We start from the raw sequence: 19020 nt of genomic DNA, 5'->3' as shown, positions 1-19020 counted from the left end.
TCTTGTTCATCATTCCATTCAAATTTCTTCCCTTTATGCGTTAATGCAGTCAAGGGTTTTGCTATTCTGGAAAAGTCTTGGATGAACCTTCTGTAGTAACCAGCTAGTCCTAAAAACTGGCGTATGTGTTTCGGAGTTTTCGGGGTTTCCCACTTTTCAACAGTTTCTATCTTTGCCGGATCCACCTTAATACCTTCTTTGTTTACTATGTGACCGAGGAATTGAACTTCTTCCAACCAAAATGCACACTTTGAAAACTTAGCGTACAATTCTTCCTTTCTCAATACTTCTAACACCTTTCTCAAATGTTCACCGTGTTCTTGGTCATTCTTTGAGTAAATAAGTATGTCATCAATGAAAACAATGACAAACTTGTCAAGGTATGGTCCACACACTCGGTTCATAAGGTCCATGAACACAGCTGGTGCATTAGTTAAACCAAATGGCATGACCATAAACTTGTAATGACTGTAACGTGTTCTGAAAGCAGTCTTTGGAATATCATCTTCTTTCACCCGCATTTGATGATACCCGGAACGTAAGTCAATCTTTGAATAAACAGACGAGCCTTGTAGTTGATCAAATAAGTCGTAGATTCTCGGTAGCGGGTAGCGGTTCTTGATGGTAAGTTTGTTCAACTCTCGGTAGTCGATACACAACCTGAATGTACCATCTTTCTTCTTGACAAACAAAACAGGAGCTCCCCACGGTGATGTGCTTGGTCGAATGAAACCACGCTCTAAAAGTTCTTGTAATTGGCTTTGCAATTCTTTCATCTCATTGGGTGCGAGTCTGTAAGGAGCACGAGCTATTGGTGCAGCTCCTGGTACAAGATCTATTTGAAATTCAACGGATCGATGTGGGGGTAATCCCGGTAATTCTTTCGGAAATACATCGGGAAATTCTTTTGCAATGGGAACATCATTGATGCTCTTTTCTTCAGTTTGTACTTTCTCGACGTGTGCTAGAACAGCATAGCAAACTTTTCTTATTAGTTTTTATGCCTTCAAATTACTAATAAGATGTAGCTTCGTGTTGCCCTTTTCTCCGTACACCATTAAGGGTTTTCCTTTTTCTCGTATAATGCGAATTGCATTTTTGTAACAAACGATCTCTGCTTTCACTTCTTTCAACCAGTCCATACCGATTATCACATCAAAACTCCCTAACTCTACTGGTATCAAATCAATCTTAAATGTTTCGCTAACCAGTTTAATTTCTCGATTTCGACATATATTATCTGCTGAAATTAATTTACCATTTGCTAATTCGAGTAAAAATTTACTATCCAAAGGCATCAATGGACAACTTAATTTAGCACAAAAATCTCTACTCATATAGCTTCTATCCGCACCCGAATCAAATAAAACGTAAGCAGATTTATTGTCAATAAGAAACGTACCCGTAACAAGCTCCGGGTCTTCCTGTGCCTCTGCCGCATTAATATTGAAAACTCTTCCGCGGCCTTGTCCATTCGTGTTTTCCTGGTTCGGGCAATTTCTAATAATGTGGCCCGGTTTTCCACATTTATAACAAACTACATTGGCATAACTTGCTCCGACACTACTTGCTCCGCCATTACTCGTTCCGACACCATTTGTTCCTTTCGTTCTATTAACCCCTGGTCCGTAGACCTCACACTTCGCCGCGCTATGACCATTTCTTTTACACTTGTTGCAAAATTTGGTGCAGAACCCCGAGTGATACTTTTCACACCTTTGGCATAGCTGCTTCTGATTGTTGTTGTTGTTGCGGTTATTATTGTTGTTGGGATGATTGTTGTAGTTGCTGTTGTTGTTGTTGTTGTTGTTGGGCCGTTTGTTGTAGTTGCGATTGATGTTGCGATTGTTGGGATAATTGTTGCGATTATTGTTGTAATTGCTGTTGTTGTTGTATTGGTGATTCTTATCACCGTTTTCCTCCCACTTTCTTTTGACTTGCTTCACATTGGCCTCTTCAGCAGTCTGTTCTTTAATTCTTTCTTCAATCTGGTTCACTAGTTTGTGAGCCATTCTACATGCCTGTTGTATGGAGCCGGGCTCGTGTGAACTTATATCTTCTTGGATTCTTTCCGGTAATCCTTTCACAAATGCGTCGATCTTCTCTTCCTCATCTTCGAATGCTCCCGGACACAATAGGCACAATTCTGTGAATCGTCTTTCGTACGTGGTAATATCAAATCCTTGGGTTCGTAACCCTCTAAGTTCTGTCTTGAGCTTATTGACCTCGGTTCTGGGACGGTACTTCTCATTCATCAAGTGCTTGAATGCTGACCACGGTAGTGCGTACGCATCATCTTGTCCCACTTGCTCTAGATAGGTATTCCACCATGTTAACGCAGAACCTGTGAAGGTATGCGTAGCGTACTTTACTTTGTCCTCTTCAGTACACTTACTTATGGCAAACACCGATTCGACCTTCTCGGTCCACCGTTTCAATCCGATCGGTCCTTCGGTTCCATCAAATTCCAAAGGTTTGCAGGCAGTGAATTCTTTGTAGGTGCATCCTACACGATTTCCTGTACTGCTAGATCCAAGGTTATTATTGGTATGTAGCGCAGCCTGTACTGCGGCTATGTTTGAAGCTAGAAAAGTACGGAATTCCTCTTCATTCATATTCACGGTGTGTCGAGTAGTCGGTGCCATTTCCTTCAAAATAGTCAAATGGAACAAGTTAATCATACAGAATATCAAGAGTAGTTAATAGTATTTCGTAGCATAATATGAACTCATTTATAAAAGCTTTTTCTTCATATTAGCGTTTTATAAGTTTAAATTCGGGTAGTACCTACCCGTTAAGTTCATACTTAGTAGCTAATATACAATTCAACTACTACAATTCTATATGAAAAACTGATTATAATAATATTTCGCGTTCAAACTTTTATACAATATTTTACAAACTTACAATACCACTTATTTTACATAAAGCATGAAATATAGCACACAATAACTTTGATACAAGATAGTTGTGAAGATAATTCTAGCTAGTACACAAGTCGTTCAGCAAAGGCAATAAAGACACGTAATTCATACGTCCAGAAACAAGTCATGCATTCTGGTTTTACTAGGACTACTTCCCATCCTTGGTCTTGTGGAACATAACCGTTATGGCCGTTGATAAGACAGCGTGTTGTAACGTCGTCAAAGGGACGAGGGTTACGTAATGTCCAACAGTCCCGTAACAATCTAAAAACCTCATTTCTTACCCCAATTACCGACTCCGTCACTTGTGGGAACGTTTTGTTTAATAGTTGTAGCCCGATGTTCTTGTTCTCACTTTGGTGAGAAGCGAACATTACTAACCCGTAAGCATAACATGCTTCTTTATGTTGCATGTTAGCCGCTTTTTCTAAATCACGAAGTCCTATATTCGGATATACTGAGTCAAAATAATTTCTTAACCCGTTGCGTAAAATAGCATTTGGGTTCCCCGCAATATATGCGTCAAAGTAAACACATCGTAACTTATGGATTTCCCAATGTGATATTCCCCATCTTCCGAACGAAAGCCTTTTATAAACCAAGGCATTCTTGGAACGTTCTTCGAATGTCTTACAAACTGATCTCGCCTTAAATAGTTGTGCCGAGGAATTCTGACCGACTCTAGACAAGATTTCATCAATCATGTCTCCGGGCAGGTCTCTTAAAATATTGGGTTGTCTATCCATTTTGTGTTTTTATACTGTAAAATAGACAAGAGTTAGATTCATAAAAAAAATACTTATTAATACAAGCAATTTTTTTACATATATCATAAAGCATAAGCACACTATATTACATATATTACACCACACGAATATAACTATCTTATTCCGACTCGCTCGTTTCTTCTTGTTCAGTTTTGGTTCGTTTTGCCAAGTTTCTAGGGATATATGATGTTCCCCTAATACGAGCCGTCGTTATCCACATTGGTTTAGAAAAACCTGGTGGTTTAGAGGTTCCCGGGTCATTGTTACAACTTAAGGACTTCGGGGGTTGACGATACATATAAAGTTCATCGGGGTTGGAATTAGATTTCTCTATTTTTATGCCCTTTCCCTTATTATTTTCTTTTGACTTTTTAAATTCAGTTGGGGTAATTTCTATAACATCATCGGAATTCTCGTCGGAATCCGATTCATCGGAGAATTGGTAATCCTCCCAATATTTTGCTTCCTTGGCGGAAACACCATTGACCATAATTAACCTTGGTCGGTTGGTTGAGGATTCTCTTTTACTTAACCGTTTTATTATTTCCCCCACCGGTTCTATTTCTTCTTCCGGTTCCGATTCTTCTTCCGGTTCCGATTCTTCTTCCGGTTCCGACTCTTCTTCCGGTTCCTCTTCGGGAACTTGTGAATCAGTCCATGAATCATTCCAATTTACATTTGACTCTTCATTATTATTAGGTGAGTCAATGGGACTTGTTCTAGAGGTAGACATCTATCACATAATATCAAACATGTTAAGAGATTAATATATCACATAATATATACATGTTAATAATATATAGTTTCCAACAAAAATGTTAAGCAATCATTTTTAAAGAAAACACGGTCGAAGTCCAGACTCACTAATGCATCCTAACAAACTCGATAAGATACACTAATGCAAATTTTCTGGTTCTCTAAGACCAACGCTCGGATACCAACTGAAATGTCCCGTTCTTATTGATTAAAAACGTTCCATATTAATTGATTTCGTTGCGAGGTTTTGACCTCTATATGAGACGTTTTTCAAAGACTGCATTCATTTTTAAAACAAACCATAACCTTTATTTCATAGATAAAGGTTTTAAAAAACTTTACGTAGATTATCAAATAATGATAATCTAAAATATCCTGTTTACACACGACCATTACATAATGGTTTACAATACAAATATGTTACAACAAAATAAGTTTCTTGAATGCAGTTTTTACACAATATCATACAAGCATGGACTCCAAATCTCGTCCTTATTTAAGTATGCGACAGCGGAAGCTCTTAATAATCACCTGAGAATAAACATGCTTAAAACGTCAACAAAAATGTTGGTGAGTTATAGGTTTAACCTATATATATCAAATCATAATAATAGACCACAAGATTTCATATTTCAATACACATCCCATACATAGAGATAAAAATCATTCATATGGTGAATACCTAGTAACCGACATTAACAAGATGCATATATAAGAATATCCCCATCATTCCGGGACATCCTTCGGATATGATATAAATTTCGAAGTAGTAAAGCATCCGGTACTTTGGATGGGGTTTGTTAGGCCCAATAGATCTATCTTTAGGATTCGCGTCAATTAGGGTATCTGTTCCCTAATTCTTAGATTACCAGACTTAATAAAAAGGGGCATATTCGATTTCGATAATTCAACCATAGAATGTAGTTTCACGTACTTGTGTCTATTTTGTAAATCATTTATAAAACCTGCATGTATTCTCATCCCAAAAATATTAGATTTTAAAAGTGGGACTATAACTCACTTTCACAGATTTTTACTTCGTCGGGAAGTAAGACTTGGCCACTGGTTGATTCACGAACCTATAACAATATACATATATATCAAAGTATGTTCAAAATATATTTACAACACTTTTAATATATTTTGATGTTTTAAGTTTATTAAGTCAGCTGTCCTCGTTAGTAACCTACAACTAGTTGTCCACAGTTAGATGTACAGAAATAAATCGATAAATATTATCTTGAATCAATCCACGACCCAGTGTATACGTATCTCAGTATTGATCACAACTCAAACTATATATATTTTGGAATCAACCTCAACCCTGTATAGCTAACTCCAACATTCACATATAGAGTGTCTATGGTTGTTCCGAAATATATATAGATGTGTCGACATGATAGGTCGAAACATTGTATACGTGTCTATGGTATCTCAAGATTACATAATATACAATACAAGTTGATTAAGTTATGGTTGGAATAGATTTGTTACCAATTTTCACGTAGCTAAAATGAGAAAAATTATCCAATCTTGTTTTACCCATAACTTCTTCATTTTAAATCCGTTTTAAGTGAATCAAATTGCTATGGTTTCATATTGAACTCTATTTTATGAATCTAAACAGAAAAAGTATAGGTTTATAGACGAAAAAATAAGTGACAATTCATTTTTGTAAAGGTAGTCATTTCAGTCGAAAGAACGACATCTTGATGACCATTTTGAAAAACATACTTTCACTTTGAGTTTAACCATGATTTTTGGATATAGTTTCATGTTCATAATAAAAATCATTTTCTCAGAATAACAACTTTTAAATCAAAGTTTATCATAGTTTTTAAATAACTAACCCAAAACAGCCCGCGGTGTTACTACGACGGCGTAAATCTGGTTTTACGGTATTTTTCGTGTTTCCAGGTTTTAAATCATTAAGTTAGCATATCATATAGATATAGAACATGTGTTTAGTTTATTTTAAAAGTCAATTTAGAAGGATTAACTTTTGTTTGCGAACAAGTTTAGAATTAACTAAACTATGTTCTAGTGATTACAAGTTTAAACCTTCGAATAAGATAGCTTTATATGTATGAATCGAATGATGTTATGAACATCATTACTACCTTAAGTTCCTTGGATAAACCTACTGGAAAAGAGAAAAATGGATCTAGCTTCAACGGATCCTTGGATGGCTCGAAGTTCTTGAAGCAGAATCATGACACGAAAACAAGTTCAAGTAAGATCATCACTTGAAATAAGATTGTTATAGTTATAGAAATTGAATCAAAGTTTGAATATGATTATTACCTTGTATTAGAATAATAACCTACTGTAAGAAATAAAGATTTCTTAAGGTTGGATGATCACCTTACAAAATTGGAAGTGAGCTAGCAAACTTGAAAGTATTCTTGATTTTATGTAACTAGAACTTGTAGAATTTATGAAGAACACTTAGAACTTGAAGATAGAACTTGAGAGAGATCAATTAGATGAATAAAATTGAAGAATGAAAGTGTTTGTAGGTGTTTTTGGTCGTTGGTGTATGGATTAGATATAAAGGATATGTAATTTTGTTTTCATGTAAATAAGTCATGAATGATTACTCATATTTTTGTAATTTTATGAGATATTTCATGCTAGTTGCCAAATGATGGTTCCAACATGTGTTAGGTGACTCACATGGGCTGCTAAGAGCTGATCATTAGAGTGTATATACCAATAGTACATACATCTAAAAGCTGTGTATTGTACGAGTACGAATACGGGTGCATACGAGTAGAATTGTTGATGAAACTGAACGAGGATGTAATTGTAAGCATTTTTGTTAAGTAGAAGTATTTTGATAAGTGTCTTGAAGTCTTTCAAAAGTGTATGAATACATATTAAAACACTACATGTATATACATTTTAACTGAGTCGTTAAGTCATCGTTAGTCGTTACATGTAAATGTTGTTTTGAAACCTTTAGGTTAACGATCTTGTTGAATGTTGTTAACCCATTGTTTATTATAACAAATGAGATGTTAAATTGTTATATTATCATGATATTATGATATATAATATATCTCAGTATGATGTATATACAGTTAAATGTCGTTACAACGATAATCGTTACATATATGTCTCGTTTCGAAATCATTAAGTTAGTAGTCTTATTTTTACATATGTATTTCATTGTTAATACACTTAATAATATATTTACTTATCATTTAACATAATTAACCAAGTGTATCAATATCTTAATATGATTCATATGTACCTAGTAAGACGTTGTTATAACGATAATCGTTATATATATCGTTTTCGAGTTTCTTAAATTAATAGTCTCATTTTTATGTATATAACTCATTGTTAAAATACCTAATGAGATACATACTTATAATAAAAACATGTTAACTATATATATAACCATATATATGTCATCGTATAGTTTTTACAAGTTTTAACGTTCGTGAATCACCGGTCAACTTGGGTGGTCAATTGTCTATATGAAACATATTTCAATTAATCAAGTCTTAACAAGTTTGATTGCTTAACATGTTGGAAACATTTAATCATGTAAATATCAATATCAATTAATATATATAAACATGGAAAAGTTCGGGTCACTACACCATGCGTATAGCTGCCGGGACGTTGGGTGGATTAGAAGAGGTGACATTGCCTTGAATGGACTTGGGAAGTCCCCACTAGTATCGCTCCATTCTCTTAAACTCCGGGGTAACCATCGTGGGACACATCAGCGTTAATTCCAGATACCTACAGTTGTAACCATCAAGATCGTTGCCCACAACCTTTAACTCCCAGAACTCAGCCTCCATTTTCTGTATCTCTGTCCTGGGGCAGTACTCTTCGATCATGGCCCCCTTGAATTCTTCCCACGGAATGGCATAAGTCTCATCAATACCCTTAGCTTGTGCCAGTATGTTCCACTAGGTTAGGGCGCCGTCTGACAGCGTACATGAGGCATACTTGGTTTTGTTCGCTTCTGAGCAGTTACTGACGCAGAACACAGCTTCCAATTTCTCAAACCACCTAGTCAAACCAACTGGCCCGTCAGTGCCACTAAAGTTGTGGGGCTTGCAGCTTTGAAACTCTTTGTAAGTGCAACTGTTCTGGACGTTTTGGTTAACCGGTGGGGCTGGGGGAATAGCTTTTGCCATGGCTGCGGCTACTCGTTCCGCAATCATTTTCTCAATTTGTGCTGCTGTGGGTGCTGCTCGTCCGTTTGCCATTGCTCTTCTAAACAGAAATTTTGACTTAAGTCAAAATCCAGCATTTAATATATAATCATACAGTATATGGTAAACAGGGAAACAACATAACGCATGCCAAATAAGTAACGCAACCAGGTACAAATACCGCAAAACCAAAATAAAATAACGTAAATAGAACACTGTGCAAAAATTAAACAATACAAAGTTCCATTCATTAATAGAGAGTTGCATACATTCGCTTAGGTTCATACAATACATGAGTAAAACATGAACTACAAACGAGATTACATAATAAAATCTACTACAAAGCCCTATGGTGACGGTGGGTAAAGGATGTCCATTATGTGGGACATCTGGTCCTCGAGCTCAGTTACCCAAGCACGGAGGATCTCCACCTCCCTCGTCAGTTCCTCGACAGAGGGAGGGGCTGGCAGTGCAGGCGGTGCTGCTGGTGTAGGTGGTGCCGGTGGTGAAGATGGTCCAGCTCCAGAAGTAGAGGCTGCAAAGCGGTAAGGCTTACGCACGAAAGGATCAGCATGGTAAGGCACAACCCATTTACGAGAGGTAACCCTACGACGCTGACCATGTGCGTTAGTGAACGCTCGACCTCCGTTGATCCCCGGAATAATGGTGCCATCGAAACGGTACCGCTTCTTCGGCGGGGTGGAGGGTGGCTGTACAGGTGCATCATCAGGGTCATCCTCTTCGGAGTCATCGTCACTAGAGTCGTCTGTGGATGAGTCTTTGGATAATGAATCGTCGAAAACAGCTGGGGGTGGCGGTGCTCGGAGACCGGTAGTCATGATCTGGTATCTGAAAGGTGGGATTGGTATGACACGTCCATCAGGAAGGCGTCGGCACTAATGGTTATGCTCATTATGGAACGGGAAGTCCCAGTATTCCCCGGGAATCACAACACCACAGGAGCGGGGCTGTGGCTCCGAGGGTCCTGGGGCAAGTAGAGCTGGAATCTCCGGGGGGTCCTGGGCTCCGTCTGAGGTAACCACTGGGCAGGCGTATGGCTGCTGGTTCCGGAGGATGAAGCGCCGGGATCACTGGTGTGTGTTGATGACGGGATCTGTGAATCGGCAACAATGGCAGGCGAGGTGGAGGGTGAGTCTGAGTCGCTCTCCAAAATGATAACGGGCGGGACATCCGACATCTGAGCAGGGAAAAATATCTTTTTCCATGTCAGTAAGTCATAAAGCAAGCACGTATTAGGCAAAATAACTACGACAGTCTAGATCACCTATAGCAGTAAATAACATGGCAATAAATCGTACAGAAGTATCATGTAATCGAAAGCAGATAGTAGCATGCAGTAATGAAAATCAAGTAGCAGTATACGTCATATAGCAGTAGAAGTAAGCAGCAGCATGCAGTAAGTTCCGCAGAAATAAGTAAACTAGCAAGTTGTAGATTAGTCCAATTAGTGAATCCTACTTAGGTTCGGTCTAGACTCACTAATGCAACCTAATTCCTTACAACCAATGCTCTTATACCAAATGTGACGCCCCATACAAAACCATCGTGTACGATTCGTCAACAACAGGATCTTCATTCGGTCAAACACTATATGCTGTTTGAAAACCCGTTTGCATTCATAAGAAGATAGCGTTTTACAAAAGATAATGTGCATCCTATGAATAGGAGCATAAACATAAGTATTTGACCCTAAGGTCGTTACAAAGCAATTGTTTGAAAATAACATAAACTATGAATGCAACAGAAAAGTTCCATGAATGAGACATCTCTAGTAATGTAGTGGATAACTAATACAGCAGGTCCTTAACGGTAATTTAATAATAGCATGACAGCAAATCTAACAGCGGAAGCAAGAAATCTCTAGGCACCTGAGAAATACACGCTTAAAAGGTCAACACGAATATTGGTGAGCTATAGTTTAAGTTGTAACAATAACGTAAGGTAGGCCACGAGATTTCAGTGTAACAAAACAGTATGAAAAGTATATGTATAACCGTGGGCACCCGGTAACTAGACTTAACGTTTATAACCACCTGAAAGTACACTTGGAGAGTGCGTATGCTCAAGAAGTATTAAACACCCGTTAAATGCTAGCGCGACTAGCCCGAGTGGGGATGTCAAACCCTATGGATCCATATCTAAGATTCGCGTTCACCGGTTCAAAAACCAATGACTAAACGTTACCGTGTTAAGGGGAATGTTTATGCAGTTGTATAACCCACACACATATAAAGTTTAAGTACTCGTGCCTAGTATGTAAAATGTAAAAAGCGCATGTATTCTCAGTTCCAAAATAGTTAAAGTAAAAAGGGATGCTATAACTCACAGTGATAAAAGCGGTAACTGAACTAACTAAAAATCAACTTTCTAGTAGCCCAGGTGGCCTGATCAGATACTAAAATCAGTGGACAAGTGCTCCAGTGGGGTTATTGGTGCTTGATGCTCATCATGGTTCTCATCCTTGATGCTTGTAGCTTCAAGTGTACAACTCGTTGATGGTTTAGCATCACTTTTGACCAAGATTCTACCATCAATACACAATATGTTAAGACCAAGTGGTAACACAACTCATTTAAGAGTCTTAGATGGATGATGAACCAAGGTTACATCATATCCTTAGTCTTAACACAATTACAAGTCCTATTTACAAACAAAGTTGTAAACTTTACATCAATCAAACAAGTATGAACACAATCTAAGTCAAATGAGGTGATGGAACCCTAAGCTAGAGAGCTTGGATCCTAATCACACAAGTTACAAGGTTGCAAAGCTAGAAAGCTTGAACCTTTATTGTTCTTGAAGATCTTGAAGCATAAAGCTTGGATCTTTAAGTTACATGAAGATAACAAACACAAGTTGAATCTTTTTAACAAAATAACAATATCATAAGTTAGAAAACTTAGATCCAACAACAAGATATGAAGATTCAAGCTAGAAAGCTTGCATCTTGATTGTTCTTGAAGATCTTGAAGCATAAAGCTTGGATCTTTAAGATACATGAAGATTACAAACGCAAGTTTGAATCTTTATAACAAAATAACAAGATTAAAGTAAGAAAAATGTAGATCTACAAAGTTGGTGAAGATTCAAAGCTAGAAAGCTTGAATCTTCCATGTTCTTGAAGGATTCATTCTTGAATCAACAAGATATAATCAAGATCAAAGCTAAAAAGCTTGATCTTTAAGAATGATGATGATACACGAATTAGAAAGGGAAAGAAGAAGAAAAAGATCAAAAACTTACAAGTGAGAAATGCTAGAAAGGAAGTAAGAGAGTAAGTGTGTGTGAAATTCAAATGAGAGCATGTGTAAAATGAGAGGAATATGGCTAGTATTTATAGGCAAAATTTTGATATGGATTGATGAGGTGGAGGCCCCTAGGGCCGTGATTTTCAAAGGGGGAGGGGGGGGGGGGGGGACACAATCTTACTTTTTGGTTAGTGGTTGTCTAAAGTAGGTACTTATGCTAGGATCCTATGTAACATTATGGATAATCCTTATCCAAATGCTAGTATGACTCATCCAATTAAATGGGCATTTATTTTATTTATTATTGGTCACTAGTAAATAATACTTGGGCTAATTAATTGGGCCACTAGCTAGTGTAGGGTGGGCTTAAGTCCAACAAGGTAGAAAGTCCAACAAGACTAACTATTAAGCTTAATTAAATTCCTATGCGTAATTAAGCATTCAAAAACCCAGGTAATTATTATTATAAAATAATAATTAATATTTCGCAGTCGTAATATTTCGATTACGACAAAAGTCAAACGTGCGCGCAGTTCGCGGTTTAATCGAAACGTCAAGTAACGCTAACGGTTATAAAGGCTTCCGGTGAATAAGTTAAGTATCCTACGTACTCTAAGGTACGTTTTAACATATAATTAGAAGTAAACCACGTATATCAAGTTTCCAGAGTATAAAGTAGCATAGTACGCACAAAATCGCAGTTTCGCAAAAATACAAGGCACGAAAGTAAGTCGAAAAAGTCGGGTCGTTACAATATTAATCATAATAATATTAATAATACTATTAATAATAATCATGATAATAACAATACTAATAATAATAATAATAATAATAATAATAATAATAATAATAATAATAATAATAATAATAATAACAATAATACTTGTAATAATAACAATTATTAATAATAATAGTAACATAACATTAATAATCATAATAACAATAAAAATGATAATATCAATAATAATAATAATAATATAATAATAATAATAATAATAATAATAATAATAATTTTTATGATAAGAACTACCTTCCAATAGCTTTTTAAAAAAAATTGCACCAAGACGGGTTCGAACCCGAGACCTCTCGCTCACCTGCACCAACACCTAACCATCACGCTACTGCGTGTTTTTCTATTTTAGTCCATAAACAAAATCATATAACCCGTTACTTTCTATTCTCTCTTCTCCTTCTTCTTATAAACCCGTCGACCCAAAAATCATTATCAGTATTAACCACAAACTAGTTGTTTGTTTTATGATCTTTACTTGAAACAGAAATGATTAACAAGTGGTGATTGAAGTTAATCAGAAAATAAATAAAAGAAAACAGTAGCAGGTAATGAAAAAAACACGTTTATGAACTCCTAATCACTTTTCGAAATCCAGATCGTTTTAGGTGATATTTATAACATAAAATAGATTGGAAATCCTTTTTAGAAACTTTCTGCATCTTCAATTTAACATGAAACCTAAAAACGAATTCAAAGTTTTCATAAACAACTGGTTTGACTTTTTGTAAAATTAAGTTTGAGTCGGGAATTAAAATTCGATACTAAAATTTGGCAATTGAAACTTTCCATATAGTTTAAATGATGGATTTATAACAAATCTGCATTATTAGATTTTTAAATTTCGTTTGAATTCGAGAATTTAGTAAAAAGTTTCATGAACAGAGGTATCGAACCTGTTCTTGGTTTTTCTGTTGAATTTGATCGAGTTATGGCGTGTAATTGCAGTGTATAATTTATGTTGGATGAGAGAAGGTTGAAAGAATCATTAACACATGTTTTGATTGAGTTTTATACAATGCAGGTCGTCAAATTGTCAATCAAACACAGGAACGAAAATAATAAAAAAAATAAAGTTGAAATTGATACTTAACAGATTTTGTTTGGTTAGGTTGATTGAATTCCTAATTGGTACGTTTTATGAGACAAGAAACAAATTACTTAAAGCTTTACAACGATGGAGAACAGAATACGTTCATATTTGTAACCACATATGTATAATACCGTTTTTATATAAATCTCACTATCTGTATATATATTTATATATAATAAGCTGTATCTTTTATTTATGTATATGTTTTTATATATGTATTTGTATCTATATATCGAGTATATACCTGTATATATATATATATATATATATATATATATATATATATATATATATATATATATATATATATATATATATATATATCAAATTCTTAATTTTTGTATATGACAAATATAATTATATTAATACTACTAATAATTAATAATACTAATAATAATATTATTAATAATAATATCATTGATAAAGATAATAATATGATAATATTAATACTAACAATAATGATAATTTAAATAAATTTGATTTCTAGTAATGATAATGGTAACAATATTCTTATTAGTTACAATAATATTAATATTGTTAATGATATTACTAGTATTAATAATAATATAATTACTTATACATATATATATATATATATATATATATATATATATATATATATATATATATATATATATATATATATATATATATCAAATTTTATATACATATATATAGTTTATATTAGATACAATCTTATTAATAATACAAATATTTATGTTACTATTAATAATAATACTGAAAGAAATGCTCATATTATTAATATAACATTTATACTTTATCTTGAAATTACATATAATATAATATCTTTTATTGAATATTTATTATTTATACATAATATATATATTACAATATTTTTATTATCTATAGAAATCATATATTTTATATATAACTTCCTTTTAACTTACGCTTAATTATTTTGTATCTTATTTTACATATTTACTTTCATTTTTTAAATTTTATTTTATAATTTCAAATTATTAAATATACATACATTTATATATGTATTTATATATATATATATATATATATATATATATATATATATATATATATATATATATATATATATATATATATATATATATATATATATATATATATATATATATATATATATATATATATATATATATATATTTATTTATTTATTTACAACAATTGTTCGTGAATCGTCGGGCATAGTCAAAGGTTAAATGATTTCATGAAACAGTTAAAATTTTTTTTCTTAAATTCAGTTTATCAGACTTTGCTTATCGGGTCGGAATCATAATAAGATTTAGTTTAAATTTGGTCGGAAATTTCCGAGTCGTCACAATTAGGATATAGCTTGCTCTTTGTTTGGTTTATTTCTAGTTTCGTTTTTTGTTTATGTTTCTCTTTCTATTGGTTAGGCCTAGACAAGGCTCGATTTAGTTAAAGGTTAGGTTTGTTTAGTGCCATCGAGCCTTACGTTGTGTTGGTCCTTGTGTATCTCGGTTTTCTTGTCTCCTTTTTGGAGACTAGGTTGTTTATAAAGTTTTTGTTTCTTTGCCAAAAAATGTTGCTCTTGAGCTAACGATTAAAAACGAAAAACAAAACCGTTGAAATTTTTTGAAAAAATCCAAACAAAACTTTGCCCGATTTTGTGGGGAATGTAGTGACTTCAAATATGTGTTTTGGCATCTAAATTCACCTTTAAAAATAGTAAAATGTCATTTTTGGCATCTAAATTGCTTCGAACGGGGGAAAGCTTTAATGAAGTCTTGTTCGTAGCGCTTTTTTCTAGTTATCTTGCGAAAATGGGCCTAATCTGCAATTGAAAATTTTTCGGAAAATTCCGCAAAATATTTTGCCCGATTTTGTAGGGAATGTAGTGACTTCAAATATGTGTTTTGCGGTCATTAATTATCATCAAAACAAAACTACACTCTCATATATTCGCATTCAATGTGAAATTTAGAAACTAAAACAAAAATATGGTTATGAATGTAGAGAAATAAAAAAGAGGATAAAAATACTCGAACAATAAAACCATGATGTTATAAAAGCAGCAACATTTTGTAGCTAGTGGTGAGATAGTAGCCCAACATGATTCTCGATATGCCTAAATACAATATTAAATAAAAACAAGTATGATAGTGGTATTTAAACAGGCACAACAATTCATATGTGAATGTATTACTTATCGAAAGATGTAAAAGTGCAAAATTCCACTTTAAAAATAGTAAAATGTAATTTTCGGCATCTAAACTGCTTCGAACGGGGGAAAGCCTTAAGGAGGCCTTGCTCGTATCGACATTTTCTAGTTATCTTGCGAAAATGAACATAATCTGCAATTGAAAATTTTTCGGAAAATTCTCCACAAAATTTTGCCCGATTTTGTGGGGAATGTAGTGACTTCAAATATGTGTTTTGCGGCCATTAATTATTATCAAAACGAAACTACACTCTCATATATTCTCATTAAATATGAAATTTAGAAATTAAAACAAAAATAAGGTATGAATCTAGAGAAATAAAAAAGCGGCTAAAAATACTAGAACAATAAACCAACACGTTATAAAAGCAGCAACGTTTTGTAGCTAGTGGTGAGATACTAGCCCAACATGATTCTCGATGTACCTAAATACAATATTAAATAAAAATAAGTATCATAATGGTATTTAAACAGGCACAACAATTCACATGTGAAGATATTACTTATCGTAAGATTTAAAAGTGCAAAATTCACCTTAAAAATAGTAAAATGTCATTTTCGGCATCTAAACTGCTTCGAACGGGGAAAAGCCTTAAGGAAGTCTTGCTCGTAGCGCCGTTTTCTTGTCATCTTGCAAAAATGGGACTAGTCTGCAATTGAAAATTTTTCGAAAAATTCTCCACAAAATTTTGCCCGATTTTGTGGGTAATGTAGTGTTGTGACTTCAAATATGTGTTTTGCGGCCATTAATTATTATTAAAACGAAACTACACTCTCATATATTCTCATTCAATATGAAATTTAGAAACTAAAAGAAAAATAAGGTATAAATATAGAGAAATAAAAAAGCGGCTAAAAATACTAGAACAATAAACCAAGACGTTATAAAAGCAACAACGTTTTGTAGCTAGTGGTGAGATAGTAGCTCTAGCTTGATTCTTGATGTACCTAAATACAATATTGAATAAAAACAAGTATCATTGTGGTATTTAAACAGCCACAACAATTCACATCTGATGGTATTAGTAATCGTAAGATCTAAAAGTGTAAAATTCACCGTTAAAAATAGTAAAATGTCATTTTCGGCATCTAAACTGCTTCAAACGGGGGAAAGCTTCAAGGAAGTCTTGCTTGTAGCACTTTTTTCTAGTTATCTTGCGAAAATGGGCCTAATCTGCAATTGAAAATTTTCGAAAAATTCCGCACAAAATTTTACCCGATTTTGTGGGGAATGTAGTGACTTCAAATGTGATTTGCGGCCATTAATTATCATCATAACAAAACTACACTCTCATATATTCGCATTCAATGTGAAATTTAGATACTAATAAAAAATATGATTATGAATCAAGAGAAATAAAAAAGAGGATAAATATACTCGAGCGATAAAACCAAGACGTTATAAAAGCAGCAACATTTTGTAGCTAGTGGTGAGATAGTAGCCCCAACATGATTCTCGATATGCCTAAATACAATATTAAATAAAAATAAGTATTATAGTGGTATTTAAACAGGCACAACAATTCACATGTGAAGGTATTACTTATCGTAAAATCTAAAAGTGCAAAATTCAACTTTAAAAATAGTAAAATATCATTTATGGAATCTAAACTGCTCTGAACGGAGGAAATCCATAAGTAGGTCTTGTTCGTAGCCCCGTTTTCTAGTTATCTTACGAAAATGGGCCTAATCTGTAAATGAAAATTGCTCTGAAAATTCCGCAAAAAATTTTGCCCGATTTTGTGGGGAATGTAGTGACTTCAAATATGTGTTTTCGGCCATTTATTATCATCAAAATGAAACTACACTCTCAATATTTTCATTCAATATGAAATTTAGAAACTAAAACAAAAATAAGGTATGAATCTAGAGAAATAAAAAAGCGGCTAAAAATACTAGAACAATAAACCAAGACGTTATAAAAGCAGCAACGTTTTGTAGCTAGTGGTGAGATAGTAGCCCCAACACGATTCTCGATGTACCTAAATACAATATTAAATAAAAACAAGTATCATAGTGGTATTTAAACAAGTACAACAATTCACATTTGAAGGTATTACTTATCGTAATATCTAAAAGTGCAAAATTCACCTTTAAAAATAGTAAAATGTTATTTTCGGCATCTAAACTGCTTCAAACGTGGGAAAGCCTTAAGAAAGTATTGCTCGTAGCGACATTTTCTAGTTTACTTGCGAAAATGGTCCTAATCTGCAATTAAAAATTTTTCGGAAAATTTCCGACAAAATTTTGCCCGATTTTGTGGGGAATGTAGTGACTTTAAATATGTGTTTTGCGGCCATTAATTATCATCAAAACGAAGCTACACTCTCATATATTCGCATTAAATATGAAATTTGGAAAATTAAAAAAATTATGTTATGAATCTAGAGAAATAAAACAAAGGCTAAAAATGGGCCTACTTATCGTAAGATCTAAAAATGCAAAATTCACCTTTAAAAATAGTAAACTGTCATTTTTGGCATCTAAACTGCTTTGAACGGAGCAAAGCCTTATGGAAGTCTTGCTCGTAGCACCGTTTTCTAGTTATCTTGCGAAAATGGGTGTAATTTGCATTTAAATAATTTTTTAAAAATTCCCCACAAAGTTTCGCCCGATTTTATGGGGAATGAAGTGACTTCAAATATGTATTTTGCGGCCATTAATTATCAATAAAACGAAGCTACACTCCCATATGTTCGTATTCAATATGAAATTTAGAAAAATAAAAAATACGGTTATGAATCTAGAGAAATAAAAAAGCGACTTAAAATGGGCCTACTTATCGCAAGATCTAAAAGTGCAAAATTCACCTTTAAAAATAGATAAATGTCATTTTCGGCATCAAAATTGCTTCGAACGGGGGAAAGCCTTAAAGAAATCTTGCTCGTAGCGCCATATTCTTGCGAAAATGAGCCTAATCTGCAATTGAAATTTTTTCGGAAAATCCCCACAAAATTTTGCCCGATTTTGTGAGGAATGTAGTAACTTCAAATATGTGTTTTGCGATAATTAATTATCATCAAAACAAAACTACACTCTCATATATTTTCATTCAATATGAAAT

This window comes from Rutidosis leptorrhynchoides, chromosome 4 (assembly GCF_046630445.1).
Source record: "Rutidosis leptorrhynchoides isolate AG116_Rl617_1_P2 chromosome 4, CSIRO_AGI_Rlap_v1, whole genome shotgun sequence".
Lineage (NCBI taxonomy): Eukaryota > Viridiplantae > Streptophyta > Magnoliopsida > Asterales > Asteraceae > Rutidosis > Rutidosis leptorrhynchoides.
The sequence above is the reverse complement of the archived record's forward strand: the minus strand, read 5'-3'. Positions refer to the sequence as shown.